Source organism: Canis lupus, chromosome 15, assembly GCF_011100685.1.
Source record: "Canis lupus familiaris isolate Mischka breed German Shepherd chromosome 15, alternate assembly UU_Cfam_GSD_1.0, whole genome shotgun sequence".
Classification (NCBI taxonomy): Eukaryota; Metazoa; Chordata; class Mammalia; order Carnivora; family Canidae; genus Canis; species Canis lupus.
In genome coordinates, this window is record NC_049236.1 from 11,979,291 (window position 1) to 11,993,889 (window position 14,599).

General features: G+C 36.7%; 1 protein-coding gene across 13 annotated transcripts in view; it reads left to right on the top strand.

Moving 5' to 3' along the window:
- The window catches only part of AGBL4 (ATP/GTP binding protein like 4), a 1,422,311-nt gene that overhangs the window by 881,073 nt on the left and 526,639 nt on the right, over positions 1 to 14,599 (top strand). The window lies entirely within an intron of this gene.

Consider the following 14,599-nt stretch of genomic DNA (forward strand, 5'->3'; position numbering starts at 1 on the left):
GCCTCATTTCACAGAAACTAAAGTCCTGGCAGAGGAAGAACAGTCAGCTCTCTTGGTTTCCTCATCAGTGTTATTTCCAAAATCTTTCAAAATCTTGCACTGCCATTCATCTTAACAACCCTGTGTGATAAGAATGACAATACCAGTGTCATTATCCCTATGTGGTATATAAGAAAACAAGTTTCAGAAGGCTGAGTTGCTTAAAGTCATACAGCTAGTAAGTGACAGAACTAGTTTTTACACCAGATTCTGTTATCTCCATGAGGCTATGTCAGCCTGCAGCCATTCTGTAGCCTCCAGATTCCTTATAAAGCTGTGCCATGGTCAGAATTAGCATATGTCGGATGCTCATGTGGGCAGAGTTAATTTCCCCCAAGCAGTTAGTGAATAGTTGGGGAAGGCTCCAGCCAGGCAGATGCTAGAAAAAAAATTCTATTTCAAAGTCTGTTTATACTATTCTTCTTAGAACTCTTTCTCTACCTAGTATCATCTGACCTCTACCGTTCTCTTCTGCATTGTACTGATTACAGAGAACTCTTCATTGCAAACTGGAGTTGGAGGTGAGACTAGGTAGCTTAATTCATTTTTTTCCCCATGGGAAATCTATAAAATTAAGGTACATGTTTAGTATTTATTTATATGTTTGCTTATTAACTGATTTATTTATTATGTTTCATTTGTCATAAATTATTTGGAGTTGATTATAAAAATACAAAGCTTATCATATTCTAGCTGGCATGTCTGTCTTTTCAGCTTCATCTCTAGCATCTGTAAAAATTATCCAATTACATGGTCTTCTCTCAGTGCCCAGAAGGCACTATGTTCTTTCCCATTTTAGAGACATCTCATACACAGTCCCTTCTGGAAAAATGAGAAGAGATAAAAGAGGAACTCAGGAGTAAAGTTAATATCTACATTTGCTGGGTTTGAGTAATAAACCTGACATTGAGTTTCCTAGCAACCAAGGCAAGGAGAAATACAAGATCAGATAGATGGCTCACACTACCCATTACAAAACTCAGTCTAAGAAAAAACATGCTGAAACCCAGGGGAGGGGAAGAGGGTAAGTGACTTAAAGAGTATAGTTTACAGGGTGATAAACAGCATTCTCAGACACATCCTTAAAAGTAAGGAAAAAAGTTTCTTAGGGCATAGTCTTATAATATGTCTCAATATAGTCCTTTGTTATCTGTCAAGTTGATAAAAGCTGTCCTATAAAAGACCAAAATCATGTTCTCTTGTCTTGATCCAAAGATAAATTTTAGAGTGTCTCAAGGAGTAGATGAACTATATACTTTTAAGGCTGTTTTCCATGTGCTTTCTCTCTCTCAGTGAGTTTTTCATAAATATTGAGTGGCAAGAACTTAAGCTTCAGTATCTGACAATTAACTGACTACTATAATTTATTACCCATAGGTTTTCTAAATCATCAGTTGTCTGTGTAATCATTTTCCAACAGAAAGTTACTAAGAATCAGCATCTTCATCTATAAATTGGATATAGTATTACTTTTACATGGATGTTATAAAGATCAAGTAGTATAATATTACTATAATAATAGTGGGCAATATTAATGTAGTAAATAGACATTGGACCATTTCTAGAAGTCACATACTGCTAATTGCTTTAATTAATTTAATTTAATCCTTAAACTTTAAAAGATAAGTAGTATTGTTTTCCCCATCATTAAAAATAAAAAACTATCAAAGATTACGAGTTGATAAATGGGGGAGTCAGGATTGAATATCAGGTTGGTTGGATTCCAGAATTCTTAATCTTAACTACTATGTTATAATTAACCATATGTGGTGTTCAACAAATGGGTTAATGGTATTTTAATAGAATTATGATCTAAAATGTTGTTAATAAGTATAAGATTAATGTGATTTGGGTATTTTTATTAGAAAGTGTTATATAGCCTGGAGCATTTTATTTGGTGTGACTTAACAGATTTCATCAAATTTAAGAAGCTGTCAATTATAAGATGCACCATTACTTTATGTACCAGTAAGAAAGAAGAATGATGCCAATTAAACTCTGACACAGTGCTTTCTTATTACGTTGGATTTTTATTTTTTACTTCCTAAAAGACCTCTTTCAAACTTATTTACACAGAGATTTTTATCATGGATCTCTCTTGTTTATAATAAAAAAATAACCAAATAAAGTGTTAAGGTATTTGAAAAAACTCAGGATCCAACTATTCTAAATTACTTTTAACTCAGAATTGTCAGTAGACACATTTTCCCACACAGTAGAAGCTTTTGTGTCTTTAAGAACCTGGTGATGTAGCCTTTCTTCAAAGTGTCCATTGTCATCTTGGGATTTTCTCCTAAGCCACTGATGGAAGTTATGATGTATGTGCTCAAGCAATATCAGTGAGTCATGATACTATAAGATGTATCTGGATTTCAGAGATGTTAAATGGAGGGAAAATGTGTATCTTAGAATTGACAATAAACTTTGTGTTGAGTAACATGTTTTGCTTGGCTTAAACATATAACTGTTTTGATAAAGATTTGCATCTGATGTTTCATTCCTCTCAGCCCAAGCATGGTAAGTATCCATGTATAGTTGTTGCCCAAATTGGAATAGACAATAGCTCTGGGATATGGGTTTCTGCCTTTTAAAAATGTGCTTATCAAGGTTATCTACTATAGCAGGTCCCCTATGGTAATACAATAGTACATTTTTTTCCCTAAAACCAAACTATAGAATATTATAATACCATATTTTCAGTAGAAGAATACAGAGAAAAGATACACATGCTAACTTTAGTTTTCACACTGATACTTTGTATGACCCTAAAACAAGTCCCCATCTGTAAAATCAGGAGAGTTACTTCATAACTCCAAGAGCAAGTCCAGCCTGAATAGGATTTATTCTTACATGCTAAGAAGGGAGTTAGAATTTGTTGTAAGCCAACTATATGCTTGCTATTTCATATGATTAATCTTCAAAATAATTGTATTTATATAGCTATATTATATTTCATAAAACAGACTTGTGATTGACTAATTACTTCAAGTATTGGCTTCAGGAAAAGCTGGGATTCCAAGCATATCTTAATCAATTCAAATCCCAGGCCCTCTACATTACACATATTGCCTCTCTGAGTCCTTAAAATCTTAACTGGGCAAAATACAGGGAGAGCTAAGCAGTTGCTAGGATTGTGAAATCAGAAACATTATATTATTTGAAATGTCAGAATCAAAGTTAGAATGCATCTTAATTTAGTTCCAAAACCTTCTCAGGAACCTACTCTTTGCTCATGCTGAATGCTGGAAAAGTAAGAGAGAAATCACATCACCCTGTTCTTAGGAAGCTCATAGTTTAGTTAAGTATCTTTCCAAATATATTCTTTGTACCCTTAGAATTGATTCAACCCTATTTAACAGCTCTTTACTGACTCAACTTTATGGTGAGGATGAAGTATACTTAAGTAAATAAAATAATTTGATTTCCTCCCCCATTGGTGTTGTAGACTAATAGAGACAGTACACAAATAAACAATTTAATACGTATACAATTTAAAACTGTGATAAGCTAAAATAATTTATCAGCTCTGGTGTTAGAAAATAGCATGAGGGCCATACTTGGATAGTATGGGCAAAGGAGGCCCGTCTGAGAAGATGAAGCTTAAAGGACTGGAATGAGGGAAATTAAGAGCGGTATAGATCATGCCAAGCAGAAGTAAGAGAATGATTGCAAACCTCATGGGACAGATATAAAATTCGAAGAATCGAAAGATGAAATGTAGTAGTAGATGAATGTAAAGAGGGAGACAGGGCTAAAATCAGATAGGGCTGGAAACCCACCTTAAAATATTTGGATATTGTTTGTAATCCAAAGGAACAAAGACATTAAAGCATTTTTGGTGGTAGAAAGTCAGAGGAGGGGAATTAACATTAGGCAAATTGATGTGTGTGGTTTTTTTAAACTTTGGCTTCCGTGGAGAATAAAATTATAGTAAAGTACAGAACAGAGGATATAAGTAATAAGGCTGTTACAGAAATGAGATAATAGTGGCTTGGATTAGGGTCAGTGGCAGTAGAGATGAAAAAAGTTAAAGTATTTGACATATGTACTGGAAGTTAGATTATTGAAAGATTTATTACATCTGGGAATAAAGGGAGAGTGATGAATTAAGATTGAGTTCAGATTTCTGGATGGGCAACTCTTGAATATTGTTGCCATTGATTGTACTGGGGAATTTTGAAAGGTGACCATGTGGATAGATAGGGGAGTCAGCATATTTGTTTTGAAAATGTCAAGTTTTAGATACTTATGAGATCTCTAAGGGACGATATCTAGTAATGTTTTGGATACACAAGGCTGGAGTCCAGGGAAGTCTGGCTGGAGACATACATTTGAGAGTTGCTAACATGTAGATTTTATTTAATGCCTATATTTAGATAAGAAAATGTAGGAAGAAAGGCAGAGAAAAAATAAGATAGTAAAGGATCAAACTCTAGGGAATTTCCATATTTCAAGTTTGGACAAAAGAGAAGAGGCCCACATAAAAATCAGAAAACAAGTGACCAGAAGTAGGAAGAAAGCCAAAAGTAGAATGAACTGAATAGTCATTGAAGAATAAGAGATGCTGGCAGCATGCATATGCAGAAGTTTTGTCTAGAAGAAGAGCAGAGAAATAGGATGTAACTGATGGTGGATGGTGTGTAGAGTTATGGGTTTAGAGTTATTTGCTCAATGTAATGAGCTGGTGAGAGCAGAATTGATGATGAAGGAGACACAGGAGATGATCAAAAGGGTATAGTCCTTAGGAAAGTGAATGGCATGAGATCCAAAAGATATGCTGAGGGCCTTTGTTAGGAAAAAAGACACCTTCATCATGGTAATGGGATTATACAAAAGAAACATAAGTATGTTTCTAATTTTGGCTGTGGGAATATGAGAATGCTGTTGTCTGATGGTTTCTAAAATGGAAAGCATTAGAAAAGATAATCCTTGAAAAATGATGGTGAGAGAATAAGAATAAGGGTTTTCATGAGATTGAAGACATTTTGAACTAGTCTTTCTTTTTTTCTTTCAGAGAAAACATGAGAAACCTAAATACCAGAATAACCTTGTAGAATTGTTGAGCAGTGATAACAGCTGCTTGAGGACTTAGATCATATATTTAAAATGCAGGCATTCTGCCTCAATACATGATTTTCTCCAGTTATATAGGGCCTATATAAGGTAGGAAGAAGAGTTCATTATAGGTATGGGTTTTGCCGCATCAGAAAAAAATGTATGGAGACAAGGGGATTGAAGGTGTTTATGAGGACATAATTATAATAATAGACATGGATAGAAAGAAAAATAGGAAGGAAGCTGATGGCTATGAAGTAGAAGGATTGGTGGATTGGACTTCAAAGAATTATTGTAAAGTAAATGTTTCAGCAAATTATCTTGACAGTTGCAGTTAGAAAACATGGTGTGGACATTTGAGATTGTAAGTAGGGTAGAGTGTGTGTTTATTTGAGAAAAAGAGAAAGATAGTGATGGTAAGAGAAGCTGAAGTGGAGTGAAGGAAAAGATTATTTTTTTATTCATTCAAAAAGTATTTCTTAAGGATTTTTCATGAGTCAAGCATTATTCTATTTGCTGAGGATACAGCACTGAGGAAAGAGCCATGATGTTACATGGATCATCTGTATGAATGTGGAAACCGCTAAGAAAGAAGATAGAAAGTGGATGTAGAGAGAAGGATCCAGGGAGGCAAAGATTAAGGGTTGAAGCAAATCACCAAATCTAGTGATTCACCAAATTATAAGCCATGGTATTATTGGCACCTAAGTAATAATATTAACAACAACAACAAAATGAACAGTGACAACAATAGCAAAAAAAATACCTAAATGATATTTATGTGCCAAGCACTGCACTGAGTATTAGCATGTATCAATTTGCTAATACCTCAAAATACCTATTAGATTGTCACTGCTATTCTATTATTCAGAGTAAATAGTGTTTGGGAGGAAGGAATGGAAGAGAATCCAGGAGCTTGGGTTGGATTAAAGGAAGTAGGAATAGAGAGGAGTGGTCAGGTGAAGACAGATGCCAGAAAAGGTCTGGAATTGTAGCAGTTACTGAAGGGAGTAAATAGGTAAGGAATGGTGAGATGATCCCTGATAGCCTTCCAGTTGAGGTGGGCAGTGGTCTCTATTGCTGGATTCATCAGGTGTATAATGGCTTCAATGACAACTGTTTCCTCTGAGAACAGGAAAGGTATAGCCAAAAATGACTGGGGCCTTTCCTCCTCCCGTCAAGAAAGGAAAAAGGTGATTCTACTAAGGAGAGAAGAGAAGGTGAACTGTTACTTGCCCCCTGTTCCTATTACTCTTAGAGCAGTTCTCCTTTTATTTATTTTTTATCTTTTAAAAGAATTTATTTATTTATTTATTTATTTATTTATTTACTTACTTACTTATTTTATTTTATTTGACAGAGAGAGCATGAGCACAAGCAGGGGGTGAGGCAGAGGGGTCCGATGCAAGGCTGGATCTCAGGGCTCTGGGATCATGACCTGAGCTGAAGGATACTGCTTAACTGACTGAGTCACCAGGACACCCCAGCAGTTCTGCTTTTAATTACTTAAGATTACAGGGCTTTCTTAGGATTTTTGTTTCAAAATTATAATGGCATGATTGAAAAACCCTGGTCTAGGGGGTCATTTAATCTTAAGAATATTCCATCCAATCCTCTTATTTTTCAGAGAAGGAACTAAGATCCCAGAGAGGAGGTGGGAATTACTCAAGGTCACACAAGGACGTCATAGTAGAGAAAGCTGTCTTCTGGCTCCCAGTCTAGTGTTCTTTACCACACCCATCTGATCCAGGTTTAGAGCCTTAACATTCTCTAGGGTAGAGAGTGCAGCAAGCTTCTGCTGGACTCTCACTCTATTCTGTGTCTGATCTATCTCCTGGTAGCAGCCCACCAGCCCATGAATTTTAAAATTCATGTTATGTTAATTATACCATAATCCCTGTCTCTGCTGACTATATTCTATTAAGAAATAATTTACTGTTTTTCAATAACCCTGGGTGTCCTCTCCTAACAGTGTGGAGAGGTGAGGCCTTCCAGCAAGCTTTGCTTGCCGTAGCAGCAGTACTGGGCTCCATACTTAGAGAACTACTAGCAGAAAGTAGTTTCCCTGATAGTTAGGAGACTCTTGGTGCTGTCATTAAAGAGAGTTCCCTCACCTTTCCCCTTCCCTATCTGCTTTCTGTTTTCTACTTTCATTCTTGTTTAAACTACACAGAAACTTCTTGTCATTAAAAATCCTAGAATGAAATGATAGGGATTCTGCTGTTTTTGTTCACTGATATAGTCCAAACATCTGTAATAGTGGCCAACACATGGTCAATAAATATTTGTTGAATGAGTAGATTATGAACAAATAAACAAATTGGTAAGATCTGGATAAACTGATACTAAAACTCTGAAATCAGAGAAGTAGCTGTGAAAGACCATGTGCTCCAACTTTCTCACTGTACACGTGGCTGAGAGTCAAGAGCCCTGTGTACTAGTCTTGACTGGACTGAAGAGATGTTGCAGAGAGAAATAACTCGCCAAGGTCACTTGTCCAAACAGACTCTGTAAATTAGATGTCAGCCATGGTATCTTGTTTGAGATTCATATGAAATTAGTTCAAAGCTCTCTTATGTATAGTGGAAGCTCTGCATCCCTCTCTACCTCTCAGAATTTTGTGTGGATTGGGGTGAATTTTGATACTGTGATTTGTTGCAAAGCTCTCTGAATTAGCTCAGTTTATGGTTTATCTTGTTATCATGTGTATAATGTCCTTATTGACCCAGACAGATAACTCATCTCCTCTCCTGGATATATCTAAATTCACATACATACAAATAAAGGTATTCATGCATCCACAGGCACACGCAAAGACATGCAAAAAACTAATCTAATATATAAAGCTTTTTCTATGTGGATCAGATTTTGTTGAAGATTTAGGGAGATGGAAGGAATTTATATTATATAAATGCAAAAAAACCCTTAATATTAGTCATGCCTGTTCTTAAAACATATTTACTATTTCTGTTAATTTGGGCTTCATATTCCCCATATCTTAATTCATACATTCTTCCCACTTTCCTTTCTTTCTTTCTCTGTTTATCCCATCCATTCTTCCCACTCCCCTTTCCTTCTCTGTTTATCCCATCTTTAGATTTCTGTTCATTACTTATAAATTATAAGAATTCCATCTTTCTTGTCACCAATTGAACTTCATGACCTGTGGTTTCATTTTCTATCCCCAGGTAGTGTATCATACTTTTTTTTTTCTAAAATAAGGCAGTTCCCTTCTCAAGATGTTCCCTTACAATGATGTTATTGGAAGATATGAGATATTTCATAGCATTTATAGAAAAGTTGAACAACAAATCCTTTGGGAGAATTCCACAAGCGTCACTTGGAAGATCTCAGCAGTAAAATCCATGGCATGACTACTTAGGTATTAATATGAATATGACTCATTGTCAGTAACACCAATCGTGTTTCTCCATTTCCAGTTTCAAATTTCCCAGAAAGTGACTGTGATTGTCCTGAACTGTAATAGTTCAATGAATTATGCTCAGGGACAGGACCATCTTGAATAGACAAGACCATGTACCCACCACTGGATATTGGAGCTCTTTCCAGGGCATGCAAAATCACTGGAGATTCAGTACCCATCCCAAGCAGTATCTTCCTCACTGCTTCTCTTAGGACTAAGCTTTATGCTCATGCTTCTCATTCATTCAAAACTATCCACTAGGAATGTGCCCATAAGTGGACCTTGGGCGCTGGAATATAAAGATAAATAAAAATGTGTGTTCTGGGGATCACTGGCATTGCTGTTGGTGATTGGAGTGAGGAACACTTGTAAAGTTGTGTATGTGATTTTAATAGGAAGGTAAAACCCTTGTAGTAACGACCTGAGTATCCAAAAGAAAACTTGCTTTAAAACTCCATTACCGGGATCCCTGGGTGGCGCAGCGGTTTGGCGCCTGCCTTTGGCCCAGGGCGCGATCCTGGAGACCCAGGATCGAATCCCACATCGGGCTCCCGGTGCATGGAGCCTGCTTCCCCCTCTGCCTGTGTCTCTGCACCTCTCTCTCTCTCTGTGACTATCATAAATAAATAAAAATCAAAAAAAAAATAAAAAAAAAATAAAACTCCATTACCCATTGTTGTGGACATCTCAGGAATGTTGTAAAGTTCTCTAGTCTTCCAGAACTGCTTTGAAAGCAACCAGCCAGTCTGTACTGAGGGCCCTCAACAGAGAAAAAGATTCAATTGACACTTGAACACCTCAGTTTTGAACTGCGCAGTTCCACTTACCTGCATATTTGTTTTTTTTTTTCATAAATACGGTATAGTATTATAAATGTATTTTCTCTTCCTTATTATTTTCTTAACAAAATTTCTTTTCTCTAGCTTACTTTATTGTAAGACTACAGCTTATAAATATGTGTTCATTGACTCTAAGTTATGGTAAGACTGCTGATCAAGAGTAGGCTATTAGTAGTTAAGCTTTTGGGGTCAAAACTTATATGTGAACCAAAGCAATCCTGAAATAGAAAAACAAAACTGAAAGTATCACAATTCCAGACTGCAAATTATATTACAAAGCTGTAGTAATCAAAACATTATGGCACTGGCACAAACATAGACAGATCAATAGAACAAAACAGAAAACTCAGAAATAAACCCACAATTATATCATCAATTAATCTTTGACAAAGCCAGAAAGAATATGCAGTGGGAAAAAGACAATCTCTTCTGCAAGTGATGTGGGGAAGATGGGACAGCTACGCGCAGAGGAATTAAACTGAACCACTTTATTACACTATTTGCTAAAATAAAATAAAAATGGTTTAAAGGCCTAAATATTAGACCTGAAACCATAAAAATCCTGGAAGAGAGCACAGGCAGTAATTTCTCTGTCATCAACGGTAGCAATATTTTTCTAAATATGTTTCCTGAGGCAAGGAAAATAAAAGCAAAGATAAACGAGAGACTACAGCAAAATAAAAAGCTTATGCACAACAAAGGAAGCAGTCAGCAAAACTGAAAGGCATCATACTGAATAGTAGAACATAATTGCAAATAACAGAGCCAATAAGGGTCAGTATCCAGAATATATAAAGAACTGATACAATTAAACACCCAAAAAACAAATAATCAAATTAAAAATGGAGAGAAGGCCAACAGGCATGAAAAGATGCTCAACATCACTCATCATTCAGGGAAATCCAAATTAGAGCCACAATAAGATATTACTGCATATTGGTCAGAATGACTAAAATTAAAAACACAAGAAACAAGTGTTGTTGGCAAAGATGTGGAGAAAAAGAAACCCACTGTTGGTGGGTATGCAAAATAGTGCAACCACTGTGGAAAACAGTAATGGAAATTCCTCAAAATGTTAAAAATAGAATTACCCAATGATCCAGTAATCAAACTACTGGGTATTTACCCCAGAATACAAAAACACTAATTCAGAGGGATGCATGTACCCCTATGTTTATTGCAGCATTATTTATAATAGCTAAGCTATCAGCCCAAGTATCTATCAATAGGTAAATGGATAAAGAAGATGTGCTGTGTATATATAGAGTGCAGTATTATTCAGCCATAAAAAGAAAGGGATCTTGCCATTTGCAACAACATGGATGGATCTAGAGAATGTAATGCTAAGTGAAATAAGTCAGTCAGAGAAAGACAAATTCTGTATGATTTCACTCATATGTGGAACTTAACAAACAAATGAGCAAAAGGGAGTGAGAAAGAGAGAGAGAGAAAAAGAGAAAGGAAGAAAGAGAAAAACCAAGAAACAGGCTCTTAACTATAGAGAACAAACTGATGGTTAGCAGAGGGGAGGAGGTTGAGGGAATGGGTGAAATAGGTGAAGGGGACTAAGAGTACACTCATCTTGATAGGCATTGAATAATATATAGGATTGTTGAATTACAATATTGTACACCTGGAGCTAATATAATATGTTAACTATACTGTAATTAAAATTTTAAAAAAATTAAAAAGTTACACGTGGATTTTCGATGACCCAGAGGGCTGATGCCTCTAACCCCCACGTTGCTCAAGGATCAATTGTTGTTAGGCAAACTGAACCCACAGGTGAGGGATAGGTTTTCAAATTATATTCACCTCTTCTTACTTAAAGGGTGATATTAGGCTCTCCTTACATTTTAAAGAAGTTTTTATATTCACTTGTCCTTTAACACAAAGGAGAATTAGTCAATACATCTAATTGTGCCCTCAGAGTTATTCAAGAAATGAAAAGAAAAAGGATGTAGTAGCAACAGAATTTTCATTACAAATATGAACATTTATTGAGAACTTATTGTGTCAGACATCATGCTAATAAGCATTTTCCATACATTTACATATTTTATCCTCACAGCAATTCTGTGAATTATGTACTCTTCTAAAGCAAGGATCCTTATTACTTCATTTTACAGATGAGGAGACTAGCACTCAGATAGACTGAAGAACTTTCCAAGTCACACAGCCACTGTGTGGCAGAGCTAGCTAGCATGCAGACATTGCTCCACTAACACTTGTACTCATTACCATTATGCTAAGATGCTCCCATCTTTCCCCCTAAAGTATAGTGAAAAGAGGAAGGTATCTGAACAAGGGTTTCTAGATGCCAGTCCTAACTTCGTCAGCTCAATGTGTGACTTTAGATAAACTATTTCTTCTCTCAGAAATTAATTTTCCCTACCTGCAATTGGTGGAGCATGGGTGGAATTCTAACAACTCTTTTAATGCCAAAGTTCTATAATCCTATAAGCTCCCAAGGCATTTTTATAAAAGCCTGTGCCCTGTGAATTCTTGTTGTTCAATCATTGTACTTGAAGAGGTCCTTGGGCTGATTCTTGGGTACATAATTCGTGAGTCTTCTTCAATGCACTCTCTCCACCCAAAGAAAGTTTGCAAAGGCCACTCTTGTTCTGTCACCTAGAAGCATATGTTTACATCAAGCCATTCATTGCATGTAACTATACCCTTAATGTCAATGCCTAAAATAAATAAAATAAATGTATAATGACTGATCTGGGTCTGGTAAAATGCATTCCACTTAAAATAACAAATCTATATCGGAATATTTAATACTGGTTTGGGGCAGAAGGTTTCAGCTGGAGATTGAAATTCAGATTGCTGGCAGACAGTCCATTTTCTATATAGTCCTCTAGCTCTGGGAGGGATTATTTTATGGGGGAGCAGAGAAGAGTTGGGAAACAGCAGTCTGTGTGCCTTTTATTATACAGTTGATAGGAAAAGTAGTCTTAGCCATATTTAGAGGTGAATATTCAGTTATTTCAAAGCTATAAAACCTATTCTTATCCCTGGAGGGCCTTCTGTAGTCCACTGGAGCCTAGAGGGACCTACCATGGGAGAGGAGATTTGGAGTTTCCTGAGCTTTCTTTCTATAGTTTGGGGGCTTGGGGTGAGTGCATGGAGACAGTAGGAGTGCAACAGAAAGCTTTTGGTCTTGGATTTAGAACACCTTGGTAGAATCCCAGTTCTGCGACTTCTAAGCTCTTTGTAACATTGGTCAAGTTATTTAGATTGTATGATCCTCTACTCTTCTTCAACTATAAAGTGGAGAAAAAGATCCAAGGAGTAGGTATCTGTGAAAAGAAGAAGAAAGGAGAACAGATATTTTAGTAAGCATCTTCTACACCCTGGTGCTTCTTTCCACCTTCCTGATCTATGAAATAAGATAATTATACCCATTTCTCCATTTCTTGTTTGATGATGTTCATTTCTTATAAACATGAATCATACCCTGCCCTCAGGGTGATCCAGGCTAATGTAGGATTCAAATAGACTACTAAGTAATTTAAATGTGACTTAAAATGTCACAATTCAGACACAAGGGGACTAGTAGATGCAAAGGAATGAGCTTTGAATTGTATCATGAGGACTTAGAAAATGCCTCCCAGAACAAGAAGCATGAGCCTAGAATATTCTAGCTTAGCGTAGAAATATTTAGCAGATGAAGAAAAGGGAGAAGGTGCTTCAGGCAGAAGAAAGAAGGGATCAGGATAAGTTATATCCTGGAGATGTGCTGTTGCGTGGCATGTTCATGACACAGTGAGGAATCCCCAGTTGGTTAAGCATGTGTTAGTGGAACAGTGAGGGCCTACATCAGCCTGAAACCAGGTAACTGAAGTATTTGAAAGCCAATTTCAGACTTTATCTTATAAGTAACAGAGAGTCAACATAGTTTTGTTTTCAGTGGAAGGGAGATTGTGATGAATTTGCATCATACATAGGTGAGTGGTAGAGATATAGGGGTCTAAAGGTTAGAAGTCAGAAGAACGTGAATCAAATATAACATGTTTTGCTGGGTGACCACTGGCAACTGGCTTAAACTCTACCTAAATTTCTGAGGGCTTTGAAATGAAGTGTAGAATCTTCTTCATAAGACAAATGGCAATTATTGATTCCACAAGGATTTGGGGGGAGGAGTCTCCTAGGTGTAGAGCCATCTGCTGGGAAATGTATGCAGAGATACGGAGTAAATGTATGCAGAGATAGGGAGTAGAGAAGTGTTAGAATGTTGGCTCTTTAAGGGCTAAGTCAGCATATTTTAGAATTCAAGACCTTGAGAAATTCTTTTCTGCATTTTGGGTTGTGGTTGTCCCCTTCTGCACAGCTGAGGAGGTGACTTCTGAGGTCTTTATTGCTTTAACATTCTGTCTTCACCTTTCAGACTTGTTCCCAAACCTTTTCTTGTAGGTGGTCTATTCAAAATCTAGTCTTTCAATCATAGCTTCACTCTTACCCTTAACCCTCTTACCTGTCTGGAAATGTTTGCAATACAATGCACGTATCATCGCAAGAAGCCAGGGTTAAAAGAGGTCTTTCTCTGTTTTGCATAAAAGCATTACTATAAATAGACAGAAACCATAAGCCTCCAGCAGTGGATACATTTCTGAGTTCTCAATCTGGGGCCCCAAAGACAGAAACAGTTGGATTACTACTAAAAGGAGCTGAAAGTGCTGAGGGCTATTGACTTTACTGTATAAACAGGAAGTCAGTGCCAGGAAGTTGTTTGCATGTTCTTAAACTAAGCCATGTAGAATCAGACATGAATATCTCAGAACTGCTAACTACAGATGATCATGACAGGATAGGAATCTGAATCATGAGTCAGAGGGCAGGACCCCAGGCCTAGAATCGATCTTACAAAAATATTTTCATGTCATTTTGCATCTCAGTGGTAGGTTTATGGCTGACATGGGAGAGAAGTAAGAATAAGAGATAGAAGCTTGTTTTATTTATTTTCTTTTTTAAAAGATTTTCCTTATTTTTTCATGAGAGACACACAGAGAGAAAGGCAGAGACACAGGCAGAGGGAGAAGCAGGCTCCATGCAGGGAAACTGATGTGGGACTTGATCCCAGGACCCTGGGATCACGACCTGAACTGAAAGCAGACGCTCACCCAGGTGCCCCAGAAACTTGTTTTAATGGAAACAGACTTAGAGTCAGAAGACTCAGGTTCAAGCTCCAATACAATAATGTACAAGGTGTATACATGTGCCTTGTGAATTCTTGTTT